At 28.2% G+C, this 22,028-nt stretch overlaps 2 protein-coding genes across 4 annotated transcripts in view; one reads left to right on the plus strand and one right to left on the minus strand.

The window, feature by feature from the left end:
* The window catches only part of LOC107456699 (uncharacterized), an 87,893-nt gene that overhangs the window by 18,832 nt on the left and 47,033 nt on the right, over positions 1 to 22,028 (minus strand). The window lies entirely within an intron of this gene.
* The window catches only part of LOC107456708 (uncharacterized), a 34,735-nt gene continuing 25,400 nt past the window's right edge, over positions 12,694 to 22,028 (plus strand). Inside the window, exon 1 of the mRNA XM_016074657.3 lies at positions 12,694 to 12,861. The gene's annotated coding sequence lies outside the window, so the exon portion shown is untranslated. The remainder of the gene's footprint in view (positions 12,862 to 22,028) is intronic.

Below are 22,028 nucleotides of genomic sequence, written 5' to 3' on the forward strand. Positions count from 1 at the left end.
AGATGGTCCTAGTTGGAGCGCATAATATTTTGCCTGTTTAACCATATTAGCTGAAGACTGTCAATAAACGCCATTTCTCACTGTTAACAGCTTGAATATCGTATTTTTATGGTTATTTGACTATATTGGTTAAATATAGTAAAAGAATAGTTAAATAAATTGATATCATCTTAATAATTGTAATAGTTCAAAATGTTTCTCCCGAAATTTTTTCAACTGATTATTAGAGAAATTTTAAGACAATTTATGAATAAAATTTGTTGTAAGGGCCTTAACACATATTTTGTGATTATTTTTATTCGATGAACAGATGTAGTACGATACGTCAAAAATATGTCTAAATCTGATTAAAGTCTAATGCACTTATGTTTAACAGATCCATAATTTCTCGCAAAAGATTTTAACCTTAAAACAAATTTTATTAAATCTAAAAAATAGCTTTGCATAAGTAAAGTAATAAAAGGGAAAAAAATGAAATCAGAAATAAAATTTAAATGGAAAATAAATAAAATAATTATATACTAATGAAAATGCTTCTAAAGAACGTTTAATTTTGATGCGGAAAATAAATTTAAAAGAACTTATAATAAATGAAATATACATACATTTTTATATATTAGAATTATATTTAATTCAAATTAAAATATATGTCTAAATATTTGGCAGTTACTTAAAGAATTATATTCCAACGAATGCAAAATTTCTAGATGAATTTTCTGTTTCTGATGCTTATTATTAAGGATTCTAGAAGATTCTAGATAATTCTTCGAAATGCTGAACTTTGGTGCTATAATTAAAATATTTAATCCTCGCACAAATTTCTTATTATAATTATTATTATAAAAAAATAAAAAAATAAATTCCTTAGCAGTAATTGAAACTGAAATGCTTTCTGGGAATTTTATTTTCCGATGAGCTTTCTCTTAATGGAAATACTGTTATTAGTATAAATTATTAGCTAGAAATATTCTTTTAAAAATTCTTTAATAGTAAAGAAGAACATTAACTTTAAGCATGGCCTGATGAAATAATTTGCTGTTGTCGGTGTTTTATACTTGTCAAAATTATCATCAAAATAATAATAATTTAAAACCCTTTACTTAACAATTAGCCTTATCTACTGGAGACTTACAGAATTGATGAATGAAGATTACAGTATAAGTTTTCTACTGGACCTGTCTGTGTAAACACATGATTTATTTGATATTTCACTTCTGCCTTTATGTGTCGGTTAACGTTCATAGTACCTTTTAATTTAATTACATTGTGGAAATGATATCGTCCATTTTGTTTTTAAATATGAACTTGGTGCAATGTAGTCGTTTCTGGCATTCATGCTATTATACTCTATAATCGACTCAATCTAGTCTTCATCTGAATTAGAATTAACATTTTAAAGATGAAACTAATCCAAAATCGAAGTTCTTAACACCAAATAACGTTACAGCCTTATTCTGTAAAATCGGTGAAATTAATTTTTACTGAATGCTTTGATGAGAACTGTACAAATCACTAACATTATCAGAGTAACCCTATAACGCTGCAGAGAAAACATCAAATACATCACAACAATAAGGCTGATATCTGATACTGTAAGATATCTAAAGACGATAGATTCTCTGAGTTCACGATAAAGAAAATTTGCAGTTTTTTTAGTAGATCTAATGGAAGTTTTTGGTTGCAGTAGACATTTATCTTTGTTAACCTAAGTAAAGGGCACTTTACGGAGTGAGGATGTACATTTGAACAAATACAGAAGTGCATTAAACCGAAAGTGGAGTTATATTAGTAATATTTGAATATTAATACTCTAAATGATATTTGGAATTGAGAGTCATGTAATATTCTTGCATGAGAATTCTTTTGTTTTTATTAATTGAAAAATAATTATTTTAAAGAAAGGTGAACTTCAAAAATTGAAAATCATATTCTTAAGTGTTGTTCTTTATCAAAAAATAAATTTATTAAAAACCGTATAATAAATGCATTAAAAACCCTAAAATAAATGTATTAAAAACCATAAAATAAATGATGAAAAGTGTCAATTACGATGACTTTGTTATATTAAAAAATGATTTTCGCATCAACCCTTATACAGGGTTATTCATAATTCCCTCCGCGGCAGTGTTGCCAGATTGGGCTACAAGTAGCGGATTGGGCTACTTTTAAAAGTCCCCGCTACTCAAAATCGAATTTTGGGCTACCCGCTACTTTTTGGGCTACTCATTATTTTTCAAACGCTACAAATCATAAAAATACGCTACTTTCTTACAGAAATACCTAATAATAATACTTTTTTTTAAAAAAATTTCCTTTCCTATTATAAAATGATTCTGAAAAGTTTGCAGTTACTTTTTCTATCTTGAAAAATAATTTTTTTTTCTTCCTGAAAACGCACCAGCTTTAGTTTTGGATTCTTGATTTGTTACGCTGCGCACAGTCTAGAACATTGTTTCTCAAGGGGGGCCATAACGCCCCCCTGAGGGCGGGCAGGAGTATGCTGAGAGGCTGTGGATCTGTTTTGGGCGGTAGGATGTGTTGGGTATGTTTTGGGCTGTAAGGAGATGATGAGTGTGATGCCACAATTGACATTACATATTTATTTCCCTTCTTTAAAAAATTTCTTTGATTACTTAAGCTTATTTTTATTAATAGAATTATATTTAAAATAAGTCAAAGACTTAAAGCTTTTAAAACGAACATAAAATATTTATTTCTTCTCGTATAGATCAATGTAACAGTTACTTTTTATTTCATTACTAATGCAGAATATTAATAATTCACTGTCGCGCCTAATCAAAAGCAAAAATCTATTTATGACTTTTTATTCTACATTTCTAACCGAAAAAATGTTTCAGTTACATGGTTGTAATAATTTTCATAAATTTGGTGGCGCCTCGTGATCGCCAAGGTATTCTTTTAAACCCAATATTGATATGCTTTTTGGCTATGTTATATTTTAATAAATCGCCAATTTTTGATCTCCTATCCATGCTTCTCCTGTGTCCGTTGTGAACAAAATTACATGTACTTTTAATTTGGCTTTAGTTTAGGCAGGTCGTGAGGGAATTGTCTCCCATGGCCTGTCCTTATTATAATTACCATGTAAAATTTATTTAACTTTGAACATTATCATGGATAATATATTTTTATATTTTGTATCACGAGCTCTGCAAATATATTAAATAAAAGCTTTTTATTAAATATGATCCATTTCAAGTTTCCTCTTCTGTTTTCATCATAATCTTCATTTTGTCCAGTATAACATACAACTTCCAACCTCACCTGATATTCCATCTCAACAAAATTAGCGCACTGACTTTTTATCACTATAATGAGAATGTTTTGTCATTCAAATTTAAAACTTCCAAATAAAATTTATCCAAAAGTAATATTAGAGAAAAGAAGATTAAATTAATATAATAAATTAAGATTATATGATACATCATTTGTGCCAGCAATAATATATATATATATGTAATACTAAAAGAAAACACAAATATTTTTAATTCTAAATAGATAAAACTTCTTTGAAAAAAAAAACGCTCTAAAAAGCAGCAGAAATTTCAAAAAAAGTAGCAATAAAGGAAACGAAGGAAATAAAAATATGACCACCGAAGCCGACGTCTTCAGGGGGTACCGACCCCGGTAGCCATGAAACAAAACCACTTCTAATTGAGGGAGAAGCAAATGCCTAAATTAACTCCCTCAGTACCCCGATGGTTTTGTATAGAAGTCCAGGAAAAATCATGAAATACAAATAACCAATTTAGAAAAGAAACTCAAACAAAATCATCAGAAAAATAAAAACTCACTTAACCAGGTCAAACATCGATTTCACAAGCAAGCCGAATAAAAAGGAAACACTGAAAACTAAAGAAAACAACGCCCTCTATTACATTGCGCAGATTAAGAAAAAAGAATTCAAGAAAGAGATACGTAACAAATTAATAGAATGCTCAACTGGGGCTGCTCAGTTAAGACTTGAATTGCGCCCTGTTAAAAGAAAAAAAATATATAAAAACCTAGAATTCTACAATCATTTTCTTAATTAAAAAATTAACATTACAAAAATTAAAAGGAAAATCATTATTACTCAAATTATTTAAAAAATTATTCGCAGCTTCCCTAAAACTTTCAACATTATTGCAAATATTTTTGATCCTAATTTTAATTATAATTTTAATTTTGAATCTTTACTTAAAATACTGATTAAATCTTGATCACCAACAATCTCCAAATTTCCCGTAATAACATGTCCATAAACATTATTAATAAATTTTGAAAAATCCTTCTCATTACAATAACAATCAAATTTAGTAATACAATTAAGATTTCGACTTAAAAAATTATATATTTGACTTATATAATTCGACTTATAAAATTATACTCAATTAGAAATGGTTTTGTTTTATGGCTACCGGGGCCGGTACCCCCTGAAGACGTCGGCTTTGGTGGTCATATATTTATTTTTATTTCCTTCGTTTCCTTTATATATATGTAACATAGTTTTTTGGGCTACAAAATGTTCGAATCTGCTACTTTTGGAGTTCTCATTCGCTACTTTTTAATCTTAAGTTCTGGCAACACTGTTCCGGGGTTTCGAAGCGTTATAGTAAAAAGAAGACGAATATGGCAAAAAAGAACATATGAAATTATTCCGAAAGTATTGACGTTTTAATTTAAGCAGTTGCCAGTAGATGGCAGTAGCATGTACCACTAAAGCCAGTTGTAGTAAGGAAAAATGGCATTTACAGGCGGAGGGAATTATGAATAACCCTGTACTTTTCAACAATCATAAATTTATTACTTTAGTTCACCATGCAAATTTTGCTAATTTGGGACCCTGGACTATTATAATACGATACTTTTATTCACAGATAGGTAGCAGCACTATAAAGCTGTTTAACACAGAAAAGTCTAGTATTTTCCATCTCTTATGATAGGTGAAACAGCAAGATAATTCATCAAACCACATTGCATTTGATAAAATATAAATCAACCTCAACCTATCTCCTAAGCTCATTACCGAACGAAAAGCTTAATTCCAATGTCCAGTTAAGCTTCGTTTTTAGGGTTTTGAAACCATGCTTATTGTGAATGTTTTTAACCATCATACTTTCAAAATCGTCATAGTAAAAATGTAGTTGACCGTAAACTTTAAGTCTATTTGGATGGACAGACTGCTGCCAGTTATTTTACCCTAATTTTAGAATGAAAATTCTAACAGTGTATCACATTTTTTTGTTCCTTAACATATTCCGGTGAAAAGGGATTTTATGGTGAATTATACTGACACCCTCAGTGCCGAAATAATAACGTGGAATCATTTAAGAAAGGAATAATGTCCTAAGCACGCTTTAAGGTTGTGGGACATGCGTTCACCTTATAAACATTAAATTTTGAGATAAACTTGTCGAATTTCAGATGTTCCTTTTCTATACAGCTATATTCTTCTATCAAAAAAATTCCATTTTAAAGCAAAGCTAAAATAAAAAAAACCATTTACATAACTGTCGTCATACACATTTAAAATATTTTCTTACGTTAAATTAAGTACGTTTTGATTTAATCATATCTCATCAATAGACATTGGTTTTGATGCTTCTATTTAGCATATAAGATAGTGAAAGCGAGCAAGCATGTAAGTAAATATGTTTATTTTTATAGAAACTTTTATTTTCATATTTTCTTTCATGTGTATTGTGAAAAGGAAACAATGAAAAGGGAAAACGTTGCGTGAGGAAGTGTTACAAAGAGAGAGAGAGGGAAGGTCGACTGTCATGAAATAGTCCTAAATAGCAATGACAGTTTTTATAGTTATCAATGTGAGACAGGCCATCAAATAAAAATATAATTCTAGGTTATTAGGTTCCCGCTATTCAGTCCTCACATTAACTAAAGATCTAAAAATCTGGGAAGGAAAATAATTTGTGTTAAAAAATCTAACAACGAGTACAGGATTTGCATTATCTCAGAGTATTTATAAAAAAACAAAGAGTTAGTTAAAAGGTTTACGTAGTTTGAAGTACTTAAAATAGTTAATTTAGGAGGTTTACATACTTTTGAATATTAAAATATTTAAAGAGACAGTAAATAATTGTTTTGGAGGCATGATTTTTTTTTAAAATATCAGACTGTTGAAAATGTAATTGGTGCTAGAGAAAATTAAAAACGAGTGATGCGTTGAAAAGATTTGCAATATCTTAAAATATTTATATAAAATAACAAAGTTCATCAGGCAGATTTACGTAGTTTGAGGTGTTAAAAATGGCCAGTTCAGGAAGTTTACATGCTTTTGAATGTTAAAATAAATAAAAAACCAACAAATAGTTGTTTTGAAGGAGTGAATCACTTTTAAATATCAGAATGTTAAAAATAAAATCTTTTCAAAAGAATCTGACAACTTTTGTGTAGTCAAAAAAAAATTTAGAAACTAAGCAAATTAATTTTAAAATAAATTTTTTTTCCCATTTCAATATTTTCCAATAAGGAGAGGGACATTCAAAATCTAAATAAAGCTATACATTTCTATTTTATATAGATTAACTTTAGAGTTACAAGTTAAAAACCTACAATTGAAATGCGTGATATACTATAGTGTTACGCCGTACTTTCACCTAAGGTGAGATTTTTACTTCAAATTCTTCCTCTATATTGTTTTCAAACAGATTCAAGTTGTCATTATAATAATATAGTGTTTCTTTATTGTTTTCATGTTTTCGAAATTTCAGTTACATAACAGCACATTTCACAGAAATATCTCATTGTCTACAGAAAAATCGTTACGTCTTTCAATAAAAAAATGTTCCTTTAAAAAAATTACAAATAAGGCTAATCATTACATTTCTCCTAGCCCTGCATTTATAAATGAAGCAAGGCATCCAATGAACGCATTGAACGAACAACAACCAATAAATACATAACGTTTCACGCGTAAGATTTTCAGTTTTGGTTCGCTATTATAATGTATGTATCATATACCTAAAAAGCCATTCTCACTGCATCCATCATGCGATCGGACGCAAATACGATTCATTCATGCGTAATGAGGTCCAGTTACATGTAGTTTTTAAATATTTGCAGGCGTGAGAAAGGAAATACATTGTCATGCCATCTTCAATGTGAAATCCGAAAGCAATAAATATTATATTTAAAACAACTTATTCTCATCTACAAAGTCGAATTTATGACTTCCGAACAAATTCCTCAACGAAATTAACTAAGTAGGTAGCTCCTTACAGATTAGCAGCAAGACAGCTTTTTGACTATATTTTTGTCTATATTTATTAAAAAATGCTATTATAAATTTAAATCTCTATTTTATCTTGAGTAGAATTTTTTTGGACTCACTACATAAAAGAATAAAGAAACATTAATTGACTTAAAAGCTTTTGGTGCAGCACATGCGTAAATGTATAAGAAAACTATTGTTTCACATTTTCAATTCTTACTTCTTGTAATTTAACAGCATATTCGAAAATTATTTTTTGAAAGGATATGATGAAATTGATAAAATTAGCAGATAATGATGCATAAACTATTGACAATTTTTATGATGGTCATTACAGTTATTTCAACAAATAACATTAGGTTTAAAACTAAAACTGTTATTATGTCTAAAATAAAGAAAAAATGATTTTAATTTTTAGAAAATTAAGTAGAGTTTCAAATTTGTCAAACAATTAGAATAAAAGAGTAATGCCTCAAAATCAATGCTTAGACAGCTGCAATTTTTAAGCTACCTAACGATTTTTAGAACTCAAAAAGTATCGGTTTCGCTTTTGCTAGGAATATGAATTAAAGAATGTTATTTACGCTATATAGTACCAGGTAATTCCATGGTATTTTATATACTAAAGATAATTTTTTTAAAGTACATCGTAAAGCTGTACGACTTAAAAAAATATTTAATACCATTTTGCATCATTATTTTAATACATAACTGATTGTATTTAAATTTTTAATAGCTAATAGAATTTACAATTTTCCATTACTTGAGCAAGAAATAGTTGAATTGAGCTAAATACAAAAATCATTGCGTTCACAGTATTGTACATTCTCATATTCAAGAGCATCCAGAACATTTGCGCATGAGCTAGGTTTGATTCGTGTAAGAGATAGGTATAAAATTCGGCCAAACAAATCATAACATATTAAGTGCATGTTTAAGAATCAGAAGAAGATTCTGAATAAGTTTTGTGGTTAGTAGCCAATGAATAACATCAGTTAACATTTATTTTTTCCAGGGAAATTAAAACACTGAGACTGCGAACGCTACAATGCGAATAGTTCAACAGAGTGTAAATGATTTAGGAACTTCTGCTATTGAAAGTCTGTGGTTAGAAAATAAAAGCAAAGCACAATCTTTATTTCCCTTTGCTAAACATAATTTTTAAACTTAATTTAGGCTCATTCGATCACTAAAATATTACTTTAAATTTTCTTCCCATTAGCTTTTTAATCAACTTACAGATCTGTTTGTTACAAACTGACTTAATTAAAAAAATAATGAAATGAGATTAGAATTGGAAAATTATTTTTTTCCAGATAACTGTTTAAAATAATTTTCGGTTTAATGAATTCCTAAATGAAAACAATCTTAGTTTAAATTTAAATTTTAGAATGAGGAAATAAATGATAAAATTAAAGAAAGTGATAGTTCTGATTTATGATATTCTGAGCTTTTTGATTTATGTCGCTGAAATTAATGTAATTAATTTTGACAATTTTTTCCAATAATAATCCATTTCCTTTTTTAAAAATAAAAAAAAATATTTGGTTATTTCATTCTTAATATTGAAACAAAGTTAAAGCTAATCAAATCGAACGATCAGCGTAAATGACGGGGGTTAAAAAGTTTTATTTTACTTCGGAATTGCATCACTTCTATCTCAATTAATCATTTAAGTGAGAGAGTTAATTACAGGTTCCCGGTGAATTTTGCCTTAATTTGCAGAAATTAATTCCTAAAATCTCGTTACTTTTCCCATTTACTCTTCGAAATTCGAGAAATAGGAAATAAAAGCAGCATTAAATTCATCTGATAAGATTGATGAAGGAATACGCAAAAATGTTCATAGAGATTTTATAAATTTGACTTAGCAGATATATAACATTTGCTTATTACAAAAACTAAATTAAATATATTTAAAGTATTCTGAATGCTCAAAACACTCTGGTTCTCCTGTTCTTTTAAACAGAGGCATGCAATTGAGAATGGATAGATGAATCAATGAAGTATGAAAATATTTTCATGCAGATTTCAAAGTTGACTTCATTAAAATGTACTATTTGTTTTGTACACACATTAAATATAATATAAAATGCTTTCAGTGTTTAAGGAATGGTTTTCTGATTTCATTTCTTAAAATACATAATTTAAGATAATATTAACTAACTATATTAGTAAGTATTGCAATAATTTTTAAAAACCATACACTGCAAACTTTGTTAATGCTTTTTAAACTTGATTTTTGCGGTCACAAATTATTAAGATATTATTTTTTATCGCTTAGATTTAGCTTAAAATCCTGAGATGTGATTGTTGTGATTTAGTTGCCTGCTATATAATACTTGGCAATTCGGGCTAATTAATGCTTGTTAAGTTAAGGAGTTAATGCATTATTTTTGTTAAAAAAAAGTATTTTTGCAATAAAAAAATGACTTGGAGATAACACTTCTTAAAAATTTTAAATAAAATTTAGTTATATTAATCGTATTTATTCTTCATGAAAAATTACTTATAATATATTTTTCTTTATATAGTACTTCGTTTTTGTAATCCAAAAACTTCCATGATTTTTAACATAATAGGCAAACAACTATTAGTTTATGGAAATAAATGTATACTTTTTAATAAGAATTTATGAAGGTAACTGATGATAAAAGTATACAAGATTTATTTTTTGATCGTGCTCTGGCTTAGGTCAAACTTACTATATGTGTGGATGAATGGTGTGTAAATGTGTCCTTCCTGTGAAACCAGGTGTGACGTATGCATATATTATTTCCGGATCATCCTCCGGAATAACCCATTGGGCAGCTCTAGTGTGACGTAAATAAAAAGTACCAAATATGCACTTTATTTTCGTATTTTGAAAAAGGAAATTTAAGACTATTAACTATCATAAATAATCATTGAACTGTGGGTTAATATTTTAATAAAATGATTTACAAGTTATGTTTATTTCAAAGTATGCAAAGCTGAAACGTTGAATCAACATCTTAAAATATTGCGGTGGTGCTTTCTTAATGGAGATGGTATTGGTCAAAATATAGGATATCAAATGGCTTAAAATTCCTACATTAGACAACCTTTTTAACTTAATATTTATGCTAATTAGATATTCAACGTTGTTTTGTAAAAGTTATGAAAACAAACTCGAACACATATTACATGCAAGTTACATATCTATTTCAACAGTTTATCCATAACATATCATTAATAAATTTGTTTACATTTCATATGATTGACAAAATCAAGACAGTTATTTTGCTACTGAAGTGCAAAGATAATTCTTAAAGCAATTCATAAATAAATTAATTATTCAACTTTAAAACCACAGAAATAAATGCCTAGAAAAATAAGAAATGAGTGACAAAAAAAGTTGAAACCATGTAATCAGACTCTGTAAAGTAAATTTCCCTTAGTACAAATATTCCTAAGTTCTACCAGTAAATATATCATTTCGTAATCCCTCTCCCCCCCAAAAAAAAATCCATTATACTGCTTAAATACTGTATACAAAAGAAAATTAACACTTCAGAAAACTTTTAATTGAATGATTGCATTTTCCCGTACAAGAATTTTATCTTTATAATTTGACTGCTTAAGATTTGTACAAATTAGTTTGTACAAATCTGATAATTTGAACAAAAATGATAATTTGAATTGTAAAATCAGATATTCTCGACTTTAAAATTATTAGGAAGGTAGCAGCAATCTGAAAAAAAATAATCCCAATACCGTACAGTATTCATAATCTGCGAGCTCCGTAATTGACGAAATAAGTTGAAGAAGTAAATTTTCGAAGGAATTGGTCGAATAGTTCTTAAGAAATGAAATATTTACAATGCGCCTTCTTTGATATTGCAAGGAACGCAAAAAGTCAATATAATGTTTATGGATCCAAGCTTTTTTTCGCTTAAATTTTGGAACCAAACTATCCAGTTTGCGGCTAGTCCCTTTTTTTGAGAGTTAGGTTCACAAATTTGCTGCAAGGAGATTCAGCATAAAAATAAGTGAATATTTGTTGTTTGATATTGAGAGATAGTTTATTCTAAAAAAAGTGCGTATTATAGTCTGATTTCGTAGCTTGAAATATTTTCTGTACAGATTAAATCGCACATTAAGTTCAAAGAAGTAGTCAGAATTCAGACGTATACTCAGAACTGAAAATACGATCATCAAATCAAAGGTTATAAAATTTATCGCTTTTTTTTGTTTTGTTTTCTACTTATCTATATTTTGAGTAATGATGGAAAAACACTTCGAAACAACATGAAAATAAGATAATTAAATTAGCGGCAGTAATTTATAGTATTTCTAGCTCTATGGGAATAACGAAAATCACGGAAATTTTCACGGAAGTGTTTTTTTCTTAAATTTGTGATCAAATTTAGTAAATTTGGTAAAATTGTCGTGATACTTTGGAGAACGTTATTAAAAACTTTTTTTCGGTTAAATTTTTGAAAGTTTTTTTTTTTTATTTTTTACAAAATTTTAGTATAGTGATTTAGTAAAATATTACAAAACTGATTATAAGAACTATAATTTTGAAAACCAGAATTTCTGGTAAAGCATTATCACCTGAGAGGAAAAATTACCAAATAAATGGTTTAAAATAACGTTTACTTTGGTTTCATTACTGTTTTCTATTTATCTATATTTTGAGTAACCATAGAAAAACACTTCAAAACAACATTAAAGTAAAATATTTATATTAGCCGCACTAATTTATAGTATTTTTGGTTCTATGGGAATAACAAAAATCACAGAAATTTTCACCGAAGTGCTTTTTTTTAATCTTGTGATCAAATTTAGTAACTTTGTTAAAATTGTCGGGATACTTTAGAAAACGTTATAAAAAACTCCTTTTTAGTTTTTTTATTTTTCACAAAATTTCTATTTTAGTGTAGTGATTTAGTAAAAGAATTCATAACTGGTAATACGAACTATAATTTTCAAAACCAGAATTTCCGGCAAGTCATTATCATATGAAAGGAAAAACTACGAAATGAATGGTTTTAAATAACGTTTACTTTGGTTTCATTACTTCGATTTTACTAAAAAAATTTTCTCCGTTTTGGGAGTAACAAAATGAAAAACATCGCTGAATTCACATTCCGTAAATTCAATTTGTCAAAGTACAAAAACCTTAGGCCTAAGCATATCTATCAAGCAAAAATTACTGTTTGGTATGATAATGATAAAACTTAAAAAATCTTTTCAACTCTTCAGATTATCTTTTACGATGGTTATGTATTCAAACATGCCGTAAAACTATCAAAGCAAATTCTTTGATATCATTTCTCGCGTGTGACGTTCATCATAACAATGATATATCGGGCTATTCACAATTTTTAGTGTTCCCAGAAACAAAAGGATGCATGCTGAAGCATTGTTTTATGAATATACTTTTTCACCACCTGCTGACCCAGAGAAATATTAAGAACACTGTAACATATTTCCCAACATATCTGTAGAGGCGGTCAGTTGCAGCTGCTGATGATATTGCAAACGATGAGGATGGAGTGCTGAAGTTTTAAAGAATGCAAAATTTCTTCTTCAGCAGTTGATATTTTAGTACCAGCATAGATTCGCATTTTTTTTCCGCTTCCTCATTCTTTTCCATTAAGGTAAATATTCACATATTTTTGACAATTCACTGCTTTTTAAATGATAACTTGCTAATTATTTTTGATAATGAATGGATAACATTAACAATTCCATAAACTGTTTTTTTGATAAATGTCAACAATGTTATTAAGTTTTTTAAAAACGAAAAAATGTAAGACTAGTTTGTTTGCATTCAGAATTAAAGTTGTTAATTTCTTTTGCACGAAAATAGAAGAGACGAATAGGGCCAAAAGACGAATATAAAGACGAATATAATATAAGGGTGAATAGGGCCAATCTAGTCTCTCTGGTTTTTGTTGTCTCTCTCGTTGTCCATAATTCGAAAAATAATTCGTTGCAAGTGTTGAGTATTGCAGTCTTTTCCTCACTCGGTCAAATTTAAATGAATATTTAATCATTCAAGTTTATGCATAGTTACCCTTATAGAAACATTATACCTAACATAACCTAATATACCTAGTAATAAATATATATATAGTATAATTATATATGTGGTATAATATATAGTATAAATATATATGTGATATAATATATAATATAATTATATATATACTATAATAATTATACCTAGCCTAAAACATTATACCTAGAATGACGGAAGGGGCTAGAGTAGCCCCTTTGGTATTTTGGTAGGTATCGAGTAACCCCGGGTAATTTTGGATATCCGAAAAAAACGAAAATAAAATTATTAAAAATCAAAAAAAAAACAAAAAAAAACAAGAGTATTTCTACTCATCAATTATTATTTTAAAAGAATAGGAGACTAAATTATCTAAGAAACTTATGTATATGTATAATTAAAAAGAGAATGCTCCATTTAAATAAATGATAAAATCTATAATATGCTTTTATTCAATTAATTATGAATATATCCTCAGATTTTGGATGATAATTGACTTACAAACAAACAATCTCAAAAGAGCCTAACTATCCAATTCAGTATTTCAAAATAAACAGCAATGTTTAATCTTTTAAGTGTTAATTACACATAGATATTTCCCAATTGCTTTCCTCTAAAGCGATATAGTTGCTATTATTGCTACAATTTTTAAATTGGTAGGCTCATAACGATCGTATAACTCTATTTTTAAATAACTGTTTGATTTCTACCTCTCCTGCCGAGCAGTCATTTCAGATGTTCCATCTTAGGGGTAAATTTCAAGTGAAATAAAAATATAAATTCAGTTACCAAATGTTATAAAATTTTCACAGCAAGGAAAAAGTACTACCAAATTATTTTCAGTTCTTATATTGTTCTTTGAGTTACTAGTTATTATGGTGAAGCATTTTAAACCAAATACTGCAACATAAATTTTACCATGACTTTGAAAAATTAGGAAAAAACTAAGTCTTAAAGTAGGAAAAGTTAGAAGATTTAACTATCTTAGTAGTTCAATTTTTCAGTTTGTATATGAATTTAAGAAATGAAGAAATATTGCGTAAAAACTGAAAACCCCCAGATTTGAAAAAAATTCCTTAACTGTAAATAATTACATCCAAAAAGAGATTTTATTCTCTTTCAGTAGCATAAGCATTCTGAGTGAGACAGCTACACGAATTCTAGTTAAACTTCCTTAGAAACCTTTACATATTTACTGTATCAATGACTAAATCAACAAAATTTGTCCCCAAACCTTGAAAATTACGGTTATCACTTTTTACTCCAAAAATCTTTAACTTTCAAATATGTTATATTTTATTTCTTTTTTTTATATCAATGTTTGTAAAAATCTACAATAAAAATTATATTTACTATCTTTACAGTAATTATTTGCCTCATTATTTTTTATTACTCTTGGCAAAGAATTATACAAAACGATTTTATAAGAGATCTTATTCTTATAATGTAATTTTTTTTTCATATTGAAGTGAGAAGACCAATAACGAGTCTACCTAATGAGTCTCATTCCCCTTCCACAAATTTATTGTTTTGAAACCATTCGTAGTCTTTTCACACCCTAGAAGCACATACTATGCTGGGAGTTTGAAATTACGTTTTACTGTTTTTATTTTTGACTGGGTAGGGGCTGAACGGTTAATCTATTAGGATACCACATTTTAGGAAATCACAAGTTATGAAATCACTGTTTCTATGAATTATATATTATTCCCACTGAATATGAAATTTTTTTATTATTAGTTTCATTCATAAAAAATAATGATAATTCTATTTGTAGAAATGAGGAGTACCACAGCTGGCAGTGATGTTAATTTCGGCTGGAATTTTTTCAGCTAGACTGATGCTATATCTTGAAAAATCTCTGAGAGAGAGTTTCAATCATAGCAGGTCAATCGAACTATAAGAAATTCCGGATCAAATTACTGTAAAAAGTCTTAGACCCTGAATGCATCATCGGCAAAATTCATTTTACAGTAAAATTTTATATTGTGATTTTTACTGTAATATTTATTTAGTTACAGTGATTTTACAGTACACATTACGACAAAGATTATGGTAAATCAATTTTTTTTGCTTTGTTACATGTTCCGGTAAAAATGGATTTTACGGTGAAAAGTACTGGCACCCTGAGTGCCGGTACTTTTTACCGTAATTTAATCTAGAATTTTTTGATCTGTATTAGATTTTTCAACTTAAAATATAATAGAGCAGTGCCATATATCTAACATATGTCTTACCCGGATGCCCCCTTTGGGGGCGGGACGGAGATTAGCAATAAATCTAACATATGTCTGCACCATTCGTTTGTAGACTGCAAATAGACCGAAATTGTATCAGCAAAAACAAACGATTTGAAGTTACTAAAAATAACAAATTTAGGTTTGTTAAATTTAGTGACAAGGAAGCTAAAAACAATATTTAATGAGTAGCTGATGATTCTAGAAAATGACAATAAAAATTGCAAATGCAGGGTGTGCATGTTGCAGTATTGAGAGTTAATCACTCTCCTCTCGCTCCTGTCAAAATAACGGTTTGAGTAGTCTTCTCTTATTTCTCGTGTCCCTGATATTTCCGGGCTAGAGCGTTCACAAGTAATACACCAAAAAAGTTTAAATATAACTATCTCTTTTGTGCCTGGAATTTTTTTATTTTTTACTTTACCCACTAGATGGCTGCACCGGCCTATTTTTAATGTAACTGGAGACAGTTGTTTATTTATTTGCATTTTACAAATTTATCATTAAAAGAAGAAAATACTAATATTTATTAATATTATGCTTAAGTTTAAGAAGTTTCTATTTTATTGTTTGAAAGACGCATTTTTTTAAATTTTACTTATTTACTTGAAACAAGTTCTATCTAAATGTTGGTTTCCCCTAAAAAATTAAATTTTTTTAATTTCAAACTGAAAAACATTCCGGAAATCAAAAGTGAAAACATAATTGGTACATACACCTTTTTTTATAATTTTTTTATATTCAAAAACAGGCACTTTCATGAAGATTCTTTGACACGTTCACTCCGGGTGTTGCGCCTTAAAGCGGGACGGAAAAGAGAAAATACTGGTAGAAGAACTTTTTCAATATTAGATAATATTCGGGAGGAGTTAATCTATTCTCAACAATAACAATTCACTGTAAGGAAATTTATCACAGCGAAGAAGCGATTCAATATAAAAATTGCATCCGTTAAAAACAAGTGGTAGATATGGATTTTTATTATTCCCGGAAAAAAACTAAAAAATGAAATTTATTTGTTACCAGTTTTTACTCCGGTGCGCTGCCCGATGAGACAATCTAGCGTGATCCACCGGTGGTTTACCCCGGCGTGAAAGTGTTAAAAAATAATAGAATTGTTAAGGGGTTAAAAGGAGTTTAAGAAAGGGAGACCTATCTGAATCAGATGACTATCCTGATTATCGAATACTCAAGATGCTGTTAAGTCAATAAGTAGTATTAGTATTAGCATAAACTGTTTCCCTCCTCACACAAATATTTTTGTTTTCGAGTATTCGTTTTTACTCTTAATAAGTATTTTAGTACTTCTTCAACAGCTTTCATTTTCAGTAACGTATCTGCCACACAAATATTTCCTTTTCAAGCATTCAACTCTTCAGTTTACTTCACTTTATGTAAGTTAGCGTTTCTTTTTAGAGTTCACTCTTGATATTTCAACTGTCACAAAATCATGGAAAATAAAATCGCTGCAATAATTTAAATGACAAAACACCTCTTTTGCGGCATATATGATTTAACTTTCAATTCTGTTTATTATTCATACAATGTTTTCATAAAATTTGTTATGGCTGGCACAGCAATGATTCTAAAGAATTAAAGTGGAGCTTAATAAATGTCTTGAGTATACAAACAAGCAAAATCAAGAAATTGAACTATATGTCTATAACGATATACTATTTTGAACTCAAACAAGTAGACTTTCCTTGGAATAGGGCTCTGATATCAAAGGTATACAGGGTGAATATAATTGAAATTGCTTTCTTTTGGACAATATTTTACATTAATTTCAGTATTTTGCATTAATTTCAGTATTTTACATTAATTTCAGTATTTTACATTAATTTCTCTTTAAAGTCGATTTTGATGTTTTGTATATTTTTATAAGAAAATGGTATGAATTACATTATATTTTGCTTAATGAAAATCTGTGTACCCAGACGTTGAAGTGTCAACCAAAACAAAACAGCAAAATATTTTCATCAAATATGCAATATTATTTACTCTTTTTTTGATTGTGAGCAACTCACGTGGAAGAAATTTGAGTAAGAAAGATTGGAGAATTTTTTTGTCAGAAAATAGTAGTCTAAAAAATGAGAATAAAAAAAAAGTTTTCAGCTTTGAAAATATCAGAAATCCTCTAAAAATCCCCAGTGGAATGAAATGTTTGAAAACAAGTCGAGTGTGAAATATTGATGTTGTAATCGAAATGTCTTTTTTGGGTTATTGCTCGACTCGTTTCATCTTTCAACTTTTTTTTTTATCTCTGCCTTAAATGAAATGTATGCAAAAAGTTTAAGCAAAGTGATATTTCAAAAAGTTTTTAGCAATTCTTAAAAATAATTTTGAAGTTGAGTTAAATTTAAATGAGCTTAAGTTTGAAAAGTTTTTTAAGCTAAAATAAGATTTTTACGGTATATTTAACTAATGCGTTTATTCATAGAGATATTCTAAAAGTGAAAACTTTTTTTCTTCCTTTCTTAATTTATATTTTATAGTATATATAACTAAGTTAAGTAAGTGAATTAATTAATTCTGCAAATAATTCCACTAAATGGGAATAAAATTATTAACTTGAATAATTTGTACTGTTTTCATTTTAAATATAAAAATAGTAAGTTCATATCATATGTTCTTTTAAACAAAACTTATTATTAATAAATTCTCTAAATTAGTGTAATATTGCATTAATAAAAAGGTTTTATCATTAAAATAGTTATGTTAGTAATTACTACATAATTACTAACATAGTAATTAGTAGATACAAGCAAATTTTGGAATAAGTATCAGACGTCAAGCATCAATCATGAACTATATTATATTTGCTTAGACTAGCTACCATCGTTGATCAACTTGGTCACCTTTCAAAATTATTTTTTGCAACTTATAAACTTGACAGGTAACTAATCAAAATGCGCAGGACAGCTGTATTTAAATATTCCAATTTTTCAGTCCCTCCTCCAAACCTAACACCTAAACTAGTTTTAAACAATATGTTAACGATTTTCTTTTTTTGCCGTCTAGCTGTTGCATGCGCTTTTGCAAATGCGGAAGTACTTTGATTTAAATTGTATCTGCTGGTGTTTTCAAGATATTTCTACGATATTGTCAATGTTTTTGATGTATTGGATTTCAATAAAACAAAACTAAAATGTGCCTGGAAGCCATTGAACCCCGCAGGCCACCGTAAGTTTGAGTTCGAGACATTTCAGTGTAGTAGGAAGCAGAAATGTATAATTTATTTCCATTTCTGGCGTGAGACAAGATAGAAAAATCATCCCAATGCCACATAAAATGCTGTACTACTTCCTGTAACTAAAATATATTGATAGAACTTACAATAATAACGTTAGAGATTTTTTTGATTAATTTTTGAGTTAGCTATTTGCAAGTGTTAGAAAAAGATCTCTTTTAAAACTGAGACAAAATTGCTTTAAAAAAGATGTATATCTATGTGTAAATATTCCACTAAATTATTTATTGTGTCTATACATAGTACCTATTACACCTATACATAGTACCTATTGTGCCCATACATGGAAATGAAAGAGAAAAAGTATGGTCAAACGCACCAAAATACGGAAAAAAATCACATTGTTTCTGTCTCTATGGGAATACTAAGGGTTCAGTAATTTTCACAGAAGAGCTTTGGTAGTGCTTTTGGTAAAATTAATAATAAAATATGGTTTCATAATATGTGATAATATTTAGTAAATGTGGAAAAACATGATAACTTCATCAAACCTTAGATTATGGCATAAAAAACATTCTTTTCGGTTAAATTTTATTTTTGTTTTACGTTTTTTCCTCTAAACCGTTACCATAGATGGCGAAAAAATATCAAATGAATTGTTTTACCATATAGTTTGGTCTGTATGGTAATTTTAAATTTTTTTTTTCTCGTCGAAAGAATAATGTTCGAATATTAATTTTTTTTAAGGACAACGAAATGCTAACAATAATAGCTTTGAATGGCATATAAATATCAAAATAGCTTTGCATATGCATATAAACAAACAAAAGTAGCTAATATGCATATGCATTTTATTTCTATGAATGCAGTAATTTCACGTCTTACACGTTTATAAATATTATATATCGAAACTAATAGATTAGAATATTTGTAAACGTCGTAATAAAATGTTCAGATAATTCATTTTTGTATTATCATTAGTTCAAAAATACACGTTTAATATATTTTTGAATTACTGCCATTTAAATATATTTTTTTCTAAAGAATAATTTAATTTTTTTAAAACAAAATTGAGTTCAAAATTCATTAGTGCCAAATGTCAATATACCACTTACTCGCTAACTGTCATTAACCGACAAAAATGTCAAAGTTTAACCAAGCAATTCAAAATAAAGTTAGTAACTACTACAGTAAGATATAGCCGACAAAAGTTTGTAATAAAATATACAATCACTGCCTTTCAAAATAGTTTCAAATTTTAAACCTTCTTGGAAAATTCCTGAGGGAGAAAATCTTGTTTTTATAATAATTTAATAAAGTAGCAAGCTAACGATCCTTATTTCGTAAATGTAACATTTTGAGCCAAGAGAGGTGAAAGAGCTCGTAATATCAGGAAATATTTTAGGAAATATTTTTTGTGAGTTTCAAAAATAAATTTAAAGGTGCAAAGGAAATAAACGTGTATTGTATTTATTCAAAATACAAAAGAATAGAAATTAACATGAATTAGAAAATATAAAAAATTTCTCAAAATCAGAGAACAATTTCAATATTAGGGTAAAAACAAATTTTTTATTTAACACGTGAACCTGGATTCGTAACAATTCCAATTTTCAATTATCAAAAATAAATAGGAAATAACTAAATAACGTGAATGTCAGTTGAACCTCTTAAGAGTTTCAAATTTTATATAGTTCGAATGCTTTATTTAAATAATTACAAAATAAAAGTCCTTTTTTCATTTAACAATGTTTATGGATAATTAAAAATACACTGCTAGAATTTTAATTCCAAAATTATAGTAAAATAACAGACTGTAGTCTGTCCATTCAATTTACCGTAAAGTGACCGGTAAAGAACATTTTGTACCTCTATCGTTTTGAAACAGTCTACGACTAGCGTGGTTAAAAAACCATAAATACATAATTATACAGCTTTTTAACCATTAACAAGTAGTATGGTTTCAAAACTGCAAAGAAGAAAATTGCCATCTATGCGTGAAAGACAGTAACGTATTTTAATAGCCCAAGGCCGAAAATTGAGGAGTGCAGCGCACTGGAAACTCTTCATGTGTTGAAGGGAATAGAAAAAATATTGTGGTGTCAACTCTGGGTCTCGAACCCCCGTTCCTGTCCACCATGAGATTGAGTGATTAGCCTTCCTGGCTAAAATACGTACCCATCTACAAGGAATTAAGTGGTTTCCTTAGGTCCAGTCGGTGCGATAAAATTCTGGTTGTTTTAACCATATTTTTTTTAAGCAGTTAGTAAACAGTAGTTTTCTCAATTAACTGTTTGAATACCATCTTATTTATGGTTATTTTACTGGGTTTTTTTTCGAATATGGTAAAAAAAATTAAACAAATTGTTATTTAACTTTTTAATCGAGTACAAATTTCTTAGCTAAGAGGATAAACTAAGAAGATTTATTACATAAGATGATCGAGATCAGCTAAGATGATAAAATGTTTGTCTATTTGTTTTAGCAAGTATTTTTTTCAGCAAAAGGGATTATTACATCATTGTTTAATTTTATAAGATTTGCAATATGTATGAATGGAAAGATTTAAATGATTCACATTGTTCAGTTCTAGAATGAAACAAATCGCAACGTAAAAAGGAATACACACTTAAAAAATCAAATTACGGTAAAAAGTACTGGCACCTTGAATGTCAGTTTATTTGACCGAAAATTCCATTTTCACGAAAACATGTTTCGAAACAAACACTCTGATATGCCGTAAATTTTACAATGAAAATTAACTATAAAATAACTGTCTCTTTTTAATTAAATAAATATTACAGTAAGAATTACGGCAAAATAATTAACAGTAAAATATTTGAAGATAAAATGAATTTTACTGATGATGCAACCAAAGTGCTGTTACCTTATACCGTAATTTGATCAGGAATTTTTGCAGTGTAAATGACACTGCATGCTTACTTTTATGATTGTAAATAAAACATTTTGCATTTTACGATGTTTTTTTAATATTTACATCATCGTAAAACATTAAAAATATTTTTCAAATCTGGAGAGCATGAGTTTAAGGGAATCCGTTAAATAATTACATTGTATGGCGCGTATTAGAAATAAGTAATATTTAAGAAACATGTAAGTGACAGTCTATAAAACTGAAGAGTAACTTAAAATCAGCTAATAAATCCCCAATTGTATTAAAAAAAACGTTTTTGTAAATTACACCTGATCATAGATAAAAATTTTAATTTACAATTAATAAAATTCTACCATTGATTGAGTTTATGATTGAGTGGCAGCTGATGCTTTTTTTTAGGTGTCATTAAAGTTTAAGCATTTCTATGATTCAAGGTAATTTAA

Source organism: Parasteatoda tepidariorum, chromosome 5, assembly GCF_043381705.1.
Source record: "Parasteatoda tepidariorum isolate YZ-2023 chromosome 5, CAS_Ptep_4.0, whole genome shotgun sequence".
Classification (NCBI taxonomy): Eukaryota; Metazoa; Arthropoda; class Arachnida; order Araneae; family Theridiidae; genus Parasteatoda; species Parasteatoda tepidariorum.